Source organism: Mycetomoellerius zeteki, unplaced genomic scaffold, assembly GCF_001594055.1.
Source record: "Mycetomoellerius zeteki isolate Tzet28-1 unplaced genomic scaffold, Tzet1.0 scaffold221, whole genome shotgun sequence".
In the NCBI taxonomy this organism is placed as follows: Eukaryota; Metazoa; Arthropoda; class Insecta; order Hymenoptera; family Formicidae; genus Mycetomoellerius; species Mycetomoellerius zeteki.
In genome coordinates, this window is record NW_017257184.1 from 1,959,239 (window position 1) to 1,977,011 (window position 17,773).

The 17,773-nt window shown below is 38.3% G+C and overlaps 1 protein-coding gene across 1 annotated transcript in view; it reads right to left on the minus strand.

Moving 5' to 3' along the window:
- Positions 1-17,773, minus strand: part of cmpy (crimpy) — a 275,967-nt gene that overhangs the window by 44,539 nt on the left and 213,655 nt on the right. The window lies entirely within an intron of this gene.

Below are 17,773 nucleotides of genomic sequence, written 5' to 3' on the forward strand. Positions count from 1 at the left end.
GCGTCCCTCGATAACGTATTATCCCGACACAAATTCGGTATTCTACTCCTGGCATTTTCCTCCTGAAGAAATCACGCTCTTGAGAGTCATTATCCTCCTTATCGGTCGTTTCGGCAACGTCTTAATTCGGAAGAGAGATTTTATTACCCTAAACCCTTCCTTTAATCTATTTACGTTACACACTGTCTGTCGTGCTCGCGGACGAATTTGCGCAACGCTTGTATAGACGCAATTATGCGCCCCCGCATCCACGTATAAACCGCTACAGCAAGTAGTTAGCATTCGAATAGTCGTGCCGCCTCGAAAGACGAGGCGCGAATGCATGCGACATTCTGATAAAGCTAATTTGCGGCTTGCAGACGAAGTTTATCCATTAGCGCGCACGAGTAGTGCTCTTTGCCTGTCGAATAGGTGCCTTCGTAGATATTACGCATGACCGTACAAGAGCTATTAGCTTGCCATTAATGATTTTTATAAACACGAGGAAAGAGCGTAATCGGGTACTCTATGAAACTTAATCTCGCCGTTCATTAGCACTTTTGTTGTGGGGACGTATTACACGACCGATCGTTAAATAAACTCTAAACGGTAGTAAAAGCGTTAAGTTCTCTACCGCTACAATCTGACAAAGAAGAAAATATTAAAACGTTACAGATCGTTACTTTCGAGTGAAGGAACAATTTTCTTTCTTATTGTATTAGATATTTCTAATATGCAATTTGAAATAAATTGGAGCACAAATGAAACTTTAACAATAAAGTTAAACTTTAACGAGAAAAGTTTCTCAAAAGTCACAGTTTAAATATTGAATATCTATGATCTGATTAAATATCATGTATCAGAGGATAATGCAAGATTCTGTTGATCGGAGAAGTAGCTTCTTTCTCTCTGGATATTTATATATAAATACGATAAAAAGCAAGGTAATTTGGATAGATTAAGCAGGGTAATTGGGATTAATTATATTATATCTATTATTTACTATATTGTTTTCTTATGGTTCGTAGCCCTTCTTAATACTTTTATTATTAATTTATATTAATTAAACCATATTACACAATGTATTTTAATTTGGATAGGTTAACAGAAATTTTTAAACTGTATAAAAAATTAAGGTCGCATAATGTATTCAATCAAACATATACTATTGCACCAACTCTATAATAATTATATATCAATATAATTCTAAAAGAAATACTTAATACACAAAATATATGTATAGATTAATTGTACAATTGTATAACGTAGGTACACCTCTGCAAAAATGATGAGATATACAATTCGTATCGATCACATGTCAGCCTTGCCAAGAGGCGAAATTCGAATTTTCAGGCTTAGACAACCGCTTCAAGCAGGTGGTTCATAACAGGCTCTCTGGAGTTTGAGGGAAATTAGTCAGGAAGACGGGACCATTAAATGGAAAATTACGCGCACAGCAAGCGGGCGCGCGCGGTCATCAAGCGTTTAAGTACAGCGTTTCGAGCGATTATAGTGATGCAAAGCTGCAATGTAATGTTACAACTGACTAAGTCGGCGTTAATAAAACCCGCTTTGTGCTAGGGAAGCAACGTTTGTCGCGAAATATCGCTTCGGTACGCCGTTACAATGACCGCGAAGTAGGACATTTATTTCGTGAATTTTATCCGCCATTATTAACCGTATTTCTATTGCGCGCTGTGAAACGTGGAGGTTTCATTATACATACAGTAATATTATTTGATTTTTAACTGCGTAACATTTTCACCAGTTCTTTTGTTGAAAGAATACGTACGAAATGACCCATTTTCTACATTTAGAAAGATTTTAACTGTCGCATAATAATCACCAAGAAATTTTTAAAAGACCTTTATCGTTGTGTAAAAGTTACGTACATGAAATACAAATAAACTTTTTATCGCGCAGAGATTAAAAGACATTGTAAGAAAAATTACAATGCTTGTAAATGAAATTATATAAGAGAACATAACGATTGATGAGACGGCATCACGTGCCGCATGCGCCTTCAATGTTAAACGGCGCTCGACGGCGCTTAGTGATTGATAATAACGACGGAGCAAGTTTTAATAAAGTCCTCTCAATTAGTATCGAACAGTCAGTGCGAATGACGCGGCTCTGCTTTCGCGGCTATTAATGCGAAGATGAAGCCTCAATTACCGCGCACCCGCTCGCTCTCTCACTCTCCCGTCCCTGTCATAAATCGCACGTGCAGCTGTGGCACGTGTGCCACGGTAATCGAGTAATTAACATTCCGAGTCTCGTTTAATTTGTACGTCACGGCCCGAGGAGGTGCCTGCGTACACACGGAGTGTTCCCGCGGGCTCCACCGGGTACAAAGTTCCCCATGACGTGCCGCAACTCTGGCAAAGTACACACAAGTGTACGCGGGGTCCTCGCCGATGAGTCGCCTCGGAACTTTAATTAAAATACGAAGTAATTGCGGCACACCGCAAACACGTTAGGTTTCCGTTGAAATATTGAGTGATTTTTTCTGCCGGAGGAACGAGCCGCCTCCGACGACAATGGGATTAAAACTTTTTCATCACCTAAGAATTCTCAATGATCGTGGTTGTAATTAGTGAATCGTATCTATTAGCGGATGTCGGATATCTCTGACGATGGTCTACGATTGGAATAATTACATCATTCATTTTACGTGTATAAGAGGATAAGCTGAACAAGCAATGAATGTATTTCGTATTCTGTCTTCTCAGATTAAAACGGTGATTTAGATACTGTAGAAAATACGCGCGATAAATCATAAATATCTAAGAGACAAAAATTTACACTCTAAAAAATATTGGTATGTGGATTTAATCCATGCGGTGTCTATATAATTCTCAATGTGTTGATGTTAATATCAATACCATCATAGTGTGTGGATGGTAAAACTCACGGTGTTAAATCCATATTATATTGGTGTTAATATTACCAACACCGTGAAAATTATATAGACACCACTATTTTTTAGAGTGCAGAAATATGTACCTATGGAAGAAGGTTAGCGTAAGTTATTCCCAGAGACCCGAAAGATTTTTTCAGTTTGGTTCCGATTCCGGTTCAATAAAATATCAAATAAATGTTCTGGTTTCAGTTATTCGGTTATTTTTTACCTGTAAAGAAAACCGAAACCATAAAAATTACGGTTTTTTTCTACTTACTCGTTTTTTTCTATTTATTTTTTAAATTTATTCTATTAAGAAGAGCGAGAGGAGGGGAGAAAGAGAGAAAGAGAGAGCGTGTTCACTCGTTCAATCTAGAGAGCCTAATCGAAGAGAGACGCCAACTGATCATGTGACTCTGAACAAAAATTACGTAAACAGTATTTTAAGCACATTTCTCTTGGTCCTTTCTTACAACTTATTTTATTCTTATAGATAGATCTCACTTATTTATACATAAAGTCTTTTTTTACATATATATTCTTGAATTTCATGACTTAGAATAAATTCTTGCAACACGTTGGTAAGGAAGATCTAAATAAAAAAATTCTAGTATCTTAAAAAAAGTTTACATTAAATATGTCTCGCGATCCCGCCAGATTTCTTATATCATATAAGGTGTCGGAGGTATTTGCATTCCGGTTGTGAAGAGAGCTGGCGACGGTGGATACTGGATTAAACATTGGTGATTTCGATGAAGGATCAAAGATTTTGAACAAGGATAAAAATCAAAAATTAAGAACCGATAAAAGAACCGAAAAAAACCGTAAAATTTTACCAGTTCGGTTACGATTTCGATATTATAAACTTTACAAAATTTGGGTACGGTTTCGGTTTCGATTTCGGTTTCGGTTCACTAAAAAAAAGAGTTCCGAAACGGTTTTCGGTTCCGATTTCGGTTCGGTCCGGGTCCTTGGTTATTCCACCATTATTTGAATAAATTCGCAACGCGAATTTCAATCTTTTAGTAATTTATATGCTCCGGCATTTGTCCGTAACAAGAATTCAAAATATAGTGACATTATTAATGTTCTTTCATTACGTTGTAATGAAGAATTAGCGTCTGCGACTAACGAAGTGAAAAGTAACGTGACTCGTAAAAGTTCAACGAGCGTTTTATAAATTATAAAATTCGTATTTCTCTCTCTCTCTCTCTCTCTCTCTCTCTTCCTGCACTTTTCGTGCACCAACGATACAGAATGTTTGTCAACGCCCGACTGCGTCGGGAGACGCGCATATCGTTAACGAGCCGTTAATTAACGCGAATCTAATGCAATATCCTTCGGACCGTCATGCACACTCTCTTGACATGTACACGCGAGCATACATGCATCCCAGCAGAGGCGATTTTAATTAAAATGTGAAATAATTAGCGCGACAAAGGAGGCGAATTACATACATATAATAGGGTAGCTCGTATTGCTGAGGACATATCGCGGTCTTATCGTCAATACAATACATGTTCATGTCGGACTTGCATAGTCGTCGAAAGTGAAAAAAAAAGAAAGAGGAAGAAGGAAGAGCGAAACGAGCGCGTTAACGAGTCGTTAATTAATATAATAACACGTTAGCTGGAGGGCAATGTCATTAGAAAATTAACCTAAAAGCAATTTATCGTGATATTAGAGCCTCCTTCCTAAGTCGCTCTCCTCCCTGCGGAGGTGCCAATGAAGTTCGATTAACCGGGGTATTACATGCGAGAATTGCACGCCGTGGCCGATGCAGCTTGCGCGATAATATCGTATAGCCTCACGGAGAATTAGTGCTACCAAATATATTCGAGTTGCCCGATTTGCAGAAGCTCCTAATATCGATAAAGTTAACGTCCCCATTTGTACTAAAAGGATTAATTTTGAGCCCCATTAAAGTTACGAGAGTAATTTGCATCAAATGTCAACGCAACAAGAAAATCTTTCACTACTCAAAGAAATCTTCAAAGTAACATCAAAGTATCTTCTTTTGTAATATTCATGAATAGATTATTTCAGTTTTACATCTTTTTCTTAAGATGTTTGTTTACCATAATCACATTTGGTCGGATATAATATACGCCTTTGAAGCTCTGTGAAGTTTCGTGCAATTTTGGTTGTTGGAGGGCCGTCGGACGTCGCTTAAAACGGGAACACGACGAGTGCCGTAATTACAGGATTTAATCGTGGAAGTTATCGGAACACAAGACCTCATCCCTTCGTCGTCCCTTCCATTATCCCGCTGCTTTTCGGTAGAATGGGCAACAAACGTTCGAGTATGGCATGGTATAAAGCGGGGGTAGTTACCGAAGTGTGCTCGGCGCGAAATCGCGGAAATAATTAACCGTGTGCATTATGCTCCTTAGTATCCGCATATCGTCGACGTTGCATCATGGCGCATCTTATCTCTCTCCCTCTCTCCCTCTCTTCCTCTCACGACCCGGGAATTCTCTCGGGTCGCGCGGCAGCCGCCGCCGTCTCCAAAGTGGACGAAATATCGCATCTGTGCGAAAGGAATGTCGTTCTCCACGATTTCGTGGAATGGAAAGCGAAAGATCACAGAGAGAATATCTTCCTACAATAGCAGAAAGAATGTTTCGGGAATACGTACGGTAAAGTTGAGACGAGAGAGAGCAAGAAAAATATAACATAAAAGATGCAAAGAAAAAGATGAAAGAGACGCGATTAAAATCGACGAGAAGCACGTAGAAATTGATATCACATCGCAATAATGTTTTTAAACGTATAAAATATATAATATATGAGTCGCGGTTACGAGAACAGAATTTCTTCGCAGTGCGGTTGGAATAAGTTTCACGGAAGTGGAATTTTTAATTTCATTTCGTAAACGTTTCTTTCTTTTTTTCGGTAGAGCCAAGCGAGCGAAATAATTAACTGACCGCGTTACGCGGTCACGACGCTGCACGCCCATATTCCACCCATACTACGGGATTTTATCTTGCGCGGTCGTGTCCTGAAATCCCATCCGATTACTTATTCGTCGGCACGTATTCCGCGTATGCTCAGCGAAGTATTAAAAAATCAACCTATTAAAGACAAATGCTCTCCGCGTTCGCCTCGTCGCATGTTTTTTTCTCTCTCATTCTACCTTCCACTCCTTCTCCACGAATCCTTTGCCCGATAGCGCAGAAATAATTGACCGCGTGCATTATGCGCGCGCCAAGCACCGATATCTGCATACCCCGACATTGCAGCGCGCGCCGCGCGCGGTGTCTTATCTCTTCCTCGTGTCCTAGAATCCTTAATGCGTTCTCCCCGCATACAATTCCCTTTGCACGTATCCCCCTTTCGCATAGAAAGGTGCCTACAGTTGAAGTGACAAAACTGTGTTCACCGAGATAAATAAAGCACGACAGTAAAGTTCAACGTGGAGCAAGCTAACTTGCATCACAATGTCATCAAAATCCTCATTGTCGCGTCTGAATATGCTTTTTAGTCTTTTTAGATACTAAGCTCGATGCATATACTCTCGACCCTTATATAAATTTGCGATAGCTTGTTAACTACTTGACGACAAAATAATCACACTGAAATAAAATGTGCTAAATTTTAATAAATCATTTGTTTAAATAGTACCAACTAAATATTTACTAGATATAAAGATATATTTATTTGGTACAACATTAATTTGATTTAACAATAATTTTTTTCACTAACAAGGGAAGTTTCACAACTGTCCGGAACAGATTTGATTCTCCATAAAATATGTTGTAAAACACGAAAATCTAAGAGAGAGAGAGAGAAAGACACGTATTTTTTTATACGTGCGCTAACTCACGTTTAAGGGGTGAAACACCCCTTTGAAGAAAAACGGTATTTCTATTTCGAGTCGAATATCGTCGGAAATATAAAAGATGGAAAAAAATTTTTTAAACAAAAGTTGTACGGTTTCAAGAGTACTTCAATGTTATGAAGAAAAAAAAATTTTTTTAATTTTTTTGTTAACAATTGTTAAATGTTCAGTTGACACTATTCAAATAAATAGATACTTATTAAAATTTAGTACATTTCTTTCTCAATACATAACAGTAAAGATGATGTCAACTGCCAAATTACATGTAAATAAAATATAATATATTGGTAAAGAACACTTATGTTATAATACGAAGAAATATTAAAAATAAAAACAACTTTTAGTATTATTCCTAGTAATAATTTATAATACTTAAGAGACTTTGACAATGGCGAGTCTCATTTCAGAACATAAACAAATAAAAAAGGTCAGGCAATTTTGCGATGATCACAGCATTATTAAAGTTTCAAGGGGAAACGAAGAAGAGTCACTATATACTTTGTTTCATTTTTATTTGTTACAGTAAACGTACTTTTTCGAGATCGCGTCGATATTTCCGAGAGCCTCTGATCCGCTTTAACTTCCCAGCAATATCTGCTTATACGATCGCGTGCGCGCGCGCGCGAGCACATACTTACGTGTGGTCGGTATCGCTAGAGTTTTCTCACGGACGAATGGCTCTCTTAGGGAACGGTTGGAAAGGATATTGTCGCCGCAGGGCGAAAGTCGAGGATCCCGGATACTTCTCTCGCCGTACGTCTTCGATTTACTTTCTCAACAAATACACTCGCGACTTCGTACCGTGGTATTTACACGCCTTAATGAAGCCCCGCGAAACGACGTCATCCAAGACCAGCGTTTTGAGTCGCGTGGGTGGGCGCGTACTGGAGATTGTGTTGTACATTGCTGGGACATCGGTAAGATTAAACCGAGAGAAAGAATCATTGTGGTAGTTCTCCTTCTCTTTAGCGTGTGAGTATACCACCGGGTGAGTCGATAATTACTGCTGGTCGGAGACACGTCTCTAATATTCTCGCGGATAGTTGCTACGCTGTACTTGTCGTACCTGCCGCTTTGCTAATGCTATAAACAACACTAGTTTGCGCATATTACGAAGATAAATCAGAAAGTACGAGCGCGTCATGTGCGTAAATTGCAATATCCCGGACATGGAAGTACTCCTAGGTTGTCGCATCGTGTCGAGACGTTAAGGGAATTGCACGGTGTGTGAGTTTCGCTTCATGATTGTAGAAACTGCGATAATCAATTGTGGTTTCTCGGAAACTGAACCCTTTGAAATTTATGAAACAAGTAATATCTCGATGAAATATGCGATGCACTAAAAGAGGGAGATAATTGGATTAAAGATAAGTGTCTGTATGGATAATGACGAAATATTCCGGTATATTAGCGACAAAAATATTATTTGTTTATTCAAAGCTAGATTTTATCAAAAAGAATTATTCTATTCTATTTTTATATCTCATACTGCCTGTTCCGAATGTTTCCCGTCTCATATACGAAATACACCAAACCGAGCACAAGAGGATTATACATTCTCGCGATCATTATTTTCATTAGGTTTTTGAGCGAAATGCGGTGTTAACTGGCATACAATGGACAAAACGAATTTATGAAACGACGGTAATCCGAATACAATGGCGCCGCGATGAGAAACGTGCGCACCGCTGGTAAGTACTCTGCTCGCCTCTCGCGTTCAGGATGTTTTCTATCGTTTTCACGCGCGTGCACGAGAGGACTTTCCGATAAAAAGAAAAAAAAAGATCGCAATCATCGGACCACAACGGTTGAATAAATTCCAATGGCAGGCTGCGCACGAATGAAAATCGATCGAAGACCACGAAAGAGAGGAGGAACGTAATTTCGAAGCGTATAACACACAGATTAATCAACGCCAGATTAACCACTGTAATCCGCATATTTTCTACGATTAACATATCCGCGTGTCATATAAAACAGGTTTGAAGAGAAGAAACTCATTCCGTGACTCTGGGGTCGGTATTCATAGTTCTTATTTTAAGACCGTCTCAAGTAATGTCTTAAGATGCTAATACAGCCTTCTGATTAGTTTATGACATACATCTTAAGACTATACATGGAAAACAGCTAAAAACTTTAATGATTTAGCAATCTACAGTCATAATAAACGAACAATCAGTTTTCTATGGAAAAATAGCAAAGTTGACAGCTGAATAACATTAGCGATTTGTTAAATCATTAAATCTTCTTATAATTATAGATGTTAAATTCGCGCAGTAAGCTATAACTTTGATGTGTGTGTGTGTGTGTGTGTGTGTATCACTCAATCTATTTTTTCTGTGTACTTAAGATAGTCTTAAATACACGAATCAACTATGAATACCGCTCAGGGACGTAGTAGTTATATCGTTGTTTTCAGCGATTATCGTACGAGCAATCGAATCAACTAATCTAGTCATTCGGAATCCAGAGTGAAGCCTCTCCGCCGTTCTCTCATACGTGCACCACGTTGCATGTGCATCTGCATTTAGCACGCGTATGCACACAGACAGGCCATGACACGGCACGACTGTGGAACGGTGTCGGCTTTCCGGACCGGCATTAACCTAATTTCCCCCGCTTTTAATCGGCCGGTTAGAGCCTTCAGCGGCGAATTCAATTTGTATTTCTACTTGCCGCTTCGGGCACCATCGTGGAATGATTATCGGATTATTTGACGTTTTCCATTACGCGCGTGGCTATCTACGTCTAACGCTTATCGTTCCGCTTCAAACGCCATCAATTCCGGTCGCCACGATGGCACCCGTCACTTCGTTGAGACGCTCGATCACGAGAGTCTTTTCTTCGCGACACTTGACACTCTGTGAATAATTTAATTGACCTGTTAACTTGACGCGTCTCAAGTCCCAAGTCAAGCGGGACTCAATGAATCTAGTCGAGCAATAAAAAAATATTTGAATCCTTATCAATAACAATTTTTCAATTTTAACAACGGCGTATTAAAATTCTCTTTAAATATTTTACATACCGAATATCATATGTTTTTAAGCTAACATCATATCTTATTATTTTACCAGTTATAAATTGCATGTCAACGCATGTTAAATCACTTTTTTAATTTCAAACGCTCGTGGAGTGATGACATCCTTCTCACTATCATCTTCTGACATTTGTTGTGTACTGTATATTTTGAGTTCCTCGGAGAGGAAAATTTTCCTCGGAGAAGACGTTTTGGAATGTAACTCTAATAAAGCGTGAAGATTTAAATATCGTTTAGAGCATTTTGATACTCAAATAGTTCCGCACGAGATACTATCGACTGACAGCACTTATGTAAGAAAAAGTTGCCGGAGTGCACTTTCTGACGTTACGAAATACGCGAAGCGTCATCGTCTTCCGGTGCTCCGCGAGCGGATGGAGAAATGTACTCGCCAGATTGTTGCGGGATGTTGCGTTGAAACGTGCACGACCGCGTCGTACTCGACGACGCCAAAGCCGCAAAGTAAGAGCGACAGTCATACGTTCTCCCGATAATGCATATCGCGATCCATCGAATCTTTTGACAGTCGTGGATATGGGTGGCCTGTCAAGACACAGCCTACGTGTTACATGAACGATCAAGATATAAGAGAACGGACCATCGAGCGAAATATCGAGAGTCAAACCCGCCGCCCGTCACGAAATGTAAAATCTTGAGAGCAACAAGAACTCATGTTGCAATGTATAAAAATATGTTTTAAGGAAGAGTGGATGTACCGAGTATTATGTTACTGAATATTGCGAGAACGGAAGAACGAGATCTACTGAGAGAAGAAAAAAAAAAGAAAGAGTGAAAAGAAATATTCCATCATTATTGTTAAATGATTTATTATTATTATTATTTTAAAATAGTTAAATTTGCTCTTCTTCTGTATTAGTGATCTTGCAACCATGTTGGTTCGCGTCTACTTTTAATTCTTACGCGGAAATTGATATCTCGGCATACAATCGTTAATTCTTGCTTTTGCACGTACTTTTACATCAGCTCTTGACTCATTCTTGATGCGTCTCTGTTGCGATCTGATAGCAGAAGTCCAAAAGGGAAATCACGATGTTCGCGAGCTGCACCGTTAACCAAGGTTTCTGTGCACTCGCCGTCCACTTGGCTCCGTTGGCAAGCGGCTTTTGAGTTCGACGACCGGATCGGTCGAGGATGCATTATGCCGACGATAGATTTGTGACGTTACGCCATGCGTTAAGCGGCTTCGTGAACCCCGTTCAAAAACGGGATTCTCTGTATTGCGTGCTCGTGGCATTTTTACAATTCATAACGATCGATAACGAATCGGCCAGCAACGCGGAAATGAATATTTCGACGGCACGGCAGGCAAACGAGCACGAGTACAGTGAAGCATCCACATTCGAAAGCGATTGCGTATGAAGTTATTTAAAATAAAAAAACTTCATCTGTTATAACGATATTGTCAATAAGTTAGATCAATATACCGAGTCGTAATAAAGATTGTCAGTTTGGCATAATGTTCTATTAATTAGTAGCTTATATCTATATTCAGAAAGCGCTTTTATCGATAAAAATGCGCGCTTTTATGTCTGAAATTCTATAGTATACATAACGTGAACAATATGTATGTTAAATACGCGCTAATATCATAAAAGCGCGTTCTGAATACGAGCCTATGTCTATTACGATATTTGAGCATGATAAACCGATATGATTGGATGTTTTTGTAATATAGATGATTGTATCGAATTATACAATTAAATTGGACTGATAAAATTGGACACCCATAAAAAAAAAGAACATTTTCGCATGAATTCGCCACCAGAAAGACTTATATCATGCAAGTATCCAGTTTATCCAAGTGTTTCGGATATATCCTTGCCTGCCAGAAGATATAAAGAATTCTACGCAGTAGACGATACCAAGCAGACATGTTTCATCGAAATCGGATTACGAGACATTCGGATAGCAATGACATACGGACATCGTGTTCCCTCCGTTCGCGCATTATGTATACTCCTGCGACTGCACCGTAAAGATGACGGAAACAAATCGATATCCACCTGGTCTGAAAATTATAAGTTGGAACGCTGGATATACAACACGTAGAATTCTTGTTAACCGAGTTATCGATCGCGTCACTCACCGATATCAAAATAATTCATCTCACTCTATATAAAAAAAAATACGAGCAACTTTGAGAAATCTATTTCGCGTTCGTATTTCAAAACTGCATCAATTCTCTTTTCTATCTATTTTGACGAATTCGTGCAATAACAATTTTTATTTGTTTTTCAGCATTGCATTAATTTGCTGACCGATAACAAGTTTCAAAATTACCATTTTAAATATTACAATATACATCATTATACTAAAGAGTAATTCGTAATATTTTCATATACCTTCTCTTTTCATAAGATAGTTTTCCCAGCAATTCATGTAATTGAAAAGTCACACTATTGGTGCTTCACAAAGGAAACTCTTGGAATCACGGTGAGTGTTACGAAGATTTTTCGAAATAAATTTGGCGGAGCGGCAATTATCGTTGGAAGACGGCAGTCCGCGAAGGTGGCAGAGAAAAAGAAAGGGAAGTGAGAATGACGGGGAAAAGCGAGCGTCTGAGAGGAAAAAGGACGTCCGTTTACTCTCACGTCGCTCGCACCTCCGGATCCTCTTCTCGAGATTCTGTATATTTCACCTCGGGGAATACGTGCGCTCTGCTGCACCGCACTTTCGCCAAGAAACTTTTTATCGGTAGCGTTTCTTAACGGTGGCGCGAGATCGCCCTTTACGCGGGCAAGTTGCGGAAACTAGCAGAACCTTCATTTCTCCCTGAAGAACGCGTTCCAAGTCGTTCGCGTAGCAAGATCGCGAGTTACAAATACTCATGATTTCTAATATCGGCTGTTGACGAATCGTTGAGTAAAAAAAAAGTAGTGCATGTTATACATTATAAAACATTGCTGTTGCATTGTCTGAGAGAAGGAGAGTCATTTTATATTTTGGCCATTTAAATTGATGACAATAAAAAAATGGATGAAAAAAATATGTTTGTTACGGAACATGGACTGTTATAACAGTTGAATTAATTGGTTTTGAAAAATATTACTGGTTTTCGAAATAAGTTTCATTATTTTTAAAAGTGGAAATTGGTATGAAAGTGCATTAGAGCGCGAATATTCAACTACGTATTTCAAATTAACGACAGAGAGAGAGAGAGAGAGAAAGGATTCGTCGATGTATGGTATATATAAATAAATGAGAAATAATTACCTCAATTTATTCGACCAGCAAAAACGGAAGTTTTAGTTCCATCAAAACACGGTTACTCGAGACCGAATAAACATTGCGTGGGAAAAACGAATAATTAACGGATAGTAACCACGTCACGCAGTATGTAACGTAACGCGATAACGAGCTCGTTTCTAGCGAGAAACATCAGCTCCATACTCCGACGTGTTTCGTTTAGCGCAAAAGGGTTATAGGGGATGTTTACGCGAGACACACATCTGCAAATAATCCGACGGGGATAGCACACAAATCTGTGTATATTCCCTTCACGCAGGGGGTTCACGATAGAACGGGGTCTGCTGTCGTTCGCGAGAAAAGCCCTGTGAAGCCAATAAAAGCGGATTGCGAAAAGGCCGACGTGTGTGGCAGGAGAGATGCACCCGTCCAACCCACCCTCGTAACCTCTCTCATGTGGATAATGCCTGAGATTCGTTACGAATGCGACATTTAGAGGGAGCGTGACAGTGTAATGAATTTATGCAAAAAATTGCATTACCACTGATAAAGCCCGTCTCTCTCGTTTGTAAATTTTTTTTGCTTATTCTTTATTAGCTCTCTATGTTTTATATTCTTAGAAGGCTTACACTAGAATGTCTATAAACGCTTTATCTATCTATCTCTTTTTTTTTCTCTCTTTCATACACACACACGCACACACAACACACACCGAGGAAAGTTAGCCACGTATAAATATAAGAAGAAAGATCAGAAAAAAGAGGAAGAGAAAAGGAAAACCAATGAAAATTACAACGTGCATCGAACGCAGTACTCCTTGTTAACATTTCAACGATGATATATTTTTCATTTATTTTCGCAACTACAGCTCGCAATAAATTTTACAATGTGAGCGATCGATAAAATTATACGATTTAATTCGATAGATGGAACCTGGACGAAGGGAATGTTCTAGTATTTTTTTCATTGGACTGTCCTGCTATCTCGCCACTTTCATCTCTTTCATAGCGGCGATTTTCCACCGTGCAACCGTGAGAAACTCGATTATCGAATTACCGGAATTCTCGCAGAATTAGGGAATAATCTCTTAACGCGTTTCAAAGTTGGCCAGCGAATGTTCGCGCAGCGAAAACTGAGGATTTCGCGGAATAGCAGGACCATCATGGATATTTCTCGCTTCGCTTCTCGATTAAATCTTGTTTAGTAGAAATTAATATCCATTCTGAAGTTACGAAACCACAAATTAGAACTTTTTACGAATAATTCAGCTTAGAGAGTACGATAATTTTTAACTACGATTTAATCCTTTATTAATTTTTTAATGTATCATAATCAAAATGTAACTTATTAAACTTTACTGAGAGCCCATTAATTGCAATTAATCGCGTGCACCACTACTGACAGCTAGCTATTGACAGCTCCCTCGTAATCCTAAACACCTTCGGGCGAATGGCACTAGAGACACGGCTCGTTGCACGCTCATTAACATGACATGTATACGTCCTTGTAACAGGAACATTACCTACGGGATACCCTCATCAGACTCGCCTAGAATCGTCTCAACGATTAGACGAAGCAGCCTGAAGGGAAGGGGATCAGCAAATGGCAGAGATGGAGACCAGATGAGGGCCACACGAGGAGAGAGAATCACTTGGGAAATCATCTTACATCGCCGTAGCTGCTCTTCTACCATAGCGACTCTGTAACTTATCTCGGCCAGTTGTTTCTCGCGGATTCTCTCTCGTTTGGAAAAGAGGTTCTGCGAGTGCAGAGTTAATATCGGTATTCACGAAAGCCGTTTGTTGCGCCCACCACAACGTCGATTAATCTCTTCGCCGTTCGATTATTTTTGTCGGATGCATCCATTAGCACGCGAGCGATTCGTATGTATGCTTCGTGACGCGTATTAATAATCGTATTTTATACATCCACTCGGTGTGTGTACGTATGTGTAAGGTGTATTTTTAACAATGAAGACGGTTGCATTAGCGATAATTAATGATTCCGCTACGTGTGCATTGAACGAAACGCGCATTTCCAATTTTATTATTACATAGTGATGTTATATACGTGAGAGAGACTGAAATAACCATTTTAAATATATATCTAAAAATGTATCTGTATACGCGTATTACTAGCAGCTCAAGTTAAATGCGCATGTAATTAGATTTCGCAATGGATTCATTTATAGAGTTGTTCAAATTTTAAATGTTAAAAAAGTTCAGCTATAAATTCATCTAAGGCTCGCAGTCTAAAATTTTTATGCGGTGCAAAACGACTATACTAAGCGAAAAGAATGGTTGCAATTACCATATTTAACTATAGTTTATGATCATTTTTTAGGATAAAATACATATTTATAGTTATTTTAATTCATGCAAATATAGCCAATTCAATTATGCTATTAATTATTAATAATTGTCACATACACTGCTTGAAAACCAAATTTTTTTTCTCAATATATTTTTTAGTTTTTATTATATACCACATAAATAGTAAGTGAATTTAAGAAAATAGTTATATTCATTATACTATATAATTACGATTGCATTTACTGAATAAATATGTTTATTTTATTTGTCATTTATATCTTGATATTTTAATATATTAATATTTCTAATTATTATAATTTATAGTATAATTTTTTCATGTTTGAGAAAACTATATATATAGTTATTATTACTAAAATTATAGCAGAATAACCATAAAAATGGACTTTCTAACCATAATTATTTTACTATGTGTTCAGTTATTACTGTCATAAATACCAAATATTTTTCTCTCAATGTATTGTGGTAAAAGAGTACCGAACGTAAAAACTGTGTAAGGTATCGAATTTGCAGATATCCGTATCTATAGAGCTATTTTGTTGGGACAACTACGGGTCTCAATGCGCGCTCGGACGAAAAGACTGAAACCAATCTAACGATGGTTCATTCCGTCCGCATCAGGATTGAAACGATACCACGCTTTTGCGTACGAGAGACGAAACGGGAACAAAACTGAACAACAGAAACGGAGACACCGATCGCTTTGAAATAGCTTCGTCAAATAAGTCGGTGGACCGCACAACATGCGCAACGTACCGCATATCTACATCAACCATCACGTTCTCGCGCTCTTTTCCCGATAGCTCATCGTTGCACTGTATTCACGTAGACATGCGCATCCTCACACGACGACGCGATACAAAGTTTCACCACCAATCGAGACGCGGCTGCACTTTATGATCGGTGTCCCACGACACGCGTTTTTGCCCGATCGCGTGAAGAATCGCGCGTATGCTATATTCTCACCCTCTTTTATTCTCTTGTCACTTGCTTCGAAGTCATAAATTGCACCACGTCGAACGGCAAAATTCGAAAAGTGGAGCGCTCCTCCACAACATAGAGTTTATCCGACTACGACACATTGCGCCGCGACGCATCACGAAGAAATATGTTTTGTCGCTTATATATACCTATACTTACGTAAGGATTACCTATACCTAAGAAAAAGAAGAAAAAATGCCGCTAAATAATTTAACATTTCGTAAACGGACGCGTGTCACAATATTTGGCACTTTATTATATAAACTTGTGCTAAATTATATTATATAAGTATAATGTTGTTGAAAAAAGCATATATAAAATCATTCTTAACACGGTCCGTGTTACTTTTTAAATTTCTTGGAGTGACATCTCTCCAAAGAAGAGTAAAAAATTTGTCACTCTTATTTAAGAGTGCAAATGTTTCACTTTTTTTCAATAGTGGCAATATTTTAATTCTTTTGGAGTGAGATTTCACTCTAAGAAATTTGGAGAATATAATTATAAGTACATTTTATAATACACCGAATGCACTGATAATTCGATTTCGTTTATATTTATTATATTTGTTAAGTAACATATATTTCGTATAATTATGAAGAAACTACAAAAATTATTATTATTATTAAAAATTATTATTATAAAGAAGAGAAGCTCTAATGTACTCCGATATTGCTTCATATATTATAAATTCACATACTAAAAAATATTTTATAGTTATGTTTCGTTTTATTTTTACGTTATTTTATAACTATGTTCCTTTTTATAACCAAAATGTCAAATGGTTTAAACGGAAAGTCGAATGTAGGTCACCATGCAGCATGAAATGTATTAAAAAGTATAAAAATATAAAATAAAATAAGTATTATTCTAGAAAAGAACATTTCTTTGTTGAATATTAATCAGGACAAATAACAAAAATAAGCCGTGTCGTTATTAAGATGTTAAAGAATTCAGATACGACGCAAATCACGCTCGTATCAGGCGCCGCTAATTATCATAAATTATAATAATTCATCATGCCAGGCGCTATCGTGAGATCAAACGTGCCGAATATCGCCCACGCGTATTTTACGTGCGCGATCGCCGGTTGGCGTTGGACATGTATCGATCGCACGATAGCGCAAAATGAAAGAAAAGTAGTGAAGAGAGAAACGCGGAAAAAGAAAAAAAAAAGATCGAGAAAGAAATTACTTTGCGCAATAAAACTGCAACAGACATTGTGTGATAGGGAGGACGAGATGCGCCGAATAAATCTTTTTCCCTTTCGTGCTCGCAACCCATTCCTGAAAACTGCGAGAGAATGCGTATATAATCGAATCGCCATTGTCCCAGGCGTGGTCGTCGACTCGGCCAATTAAAATAACAATATGCTCAATGGGCCATTTTGCATGCAAATTAAAGGGGGTCGCCCGTATTCGACTGTATCGACACTTTTCGCAGTCGTCGTTATAGTGCCTCTACAGCGTATCAACACGCTAGTAGTTTCCAGTATG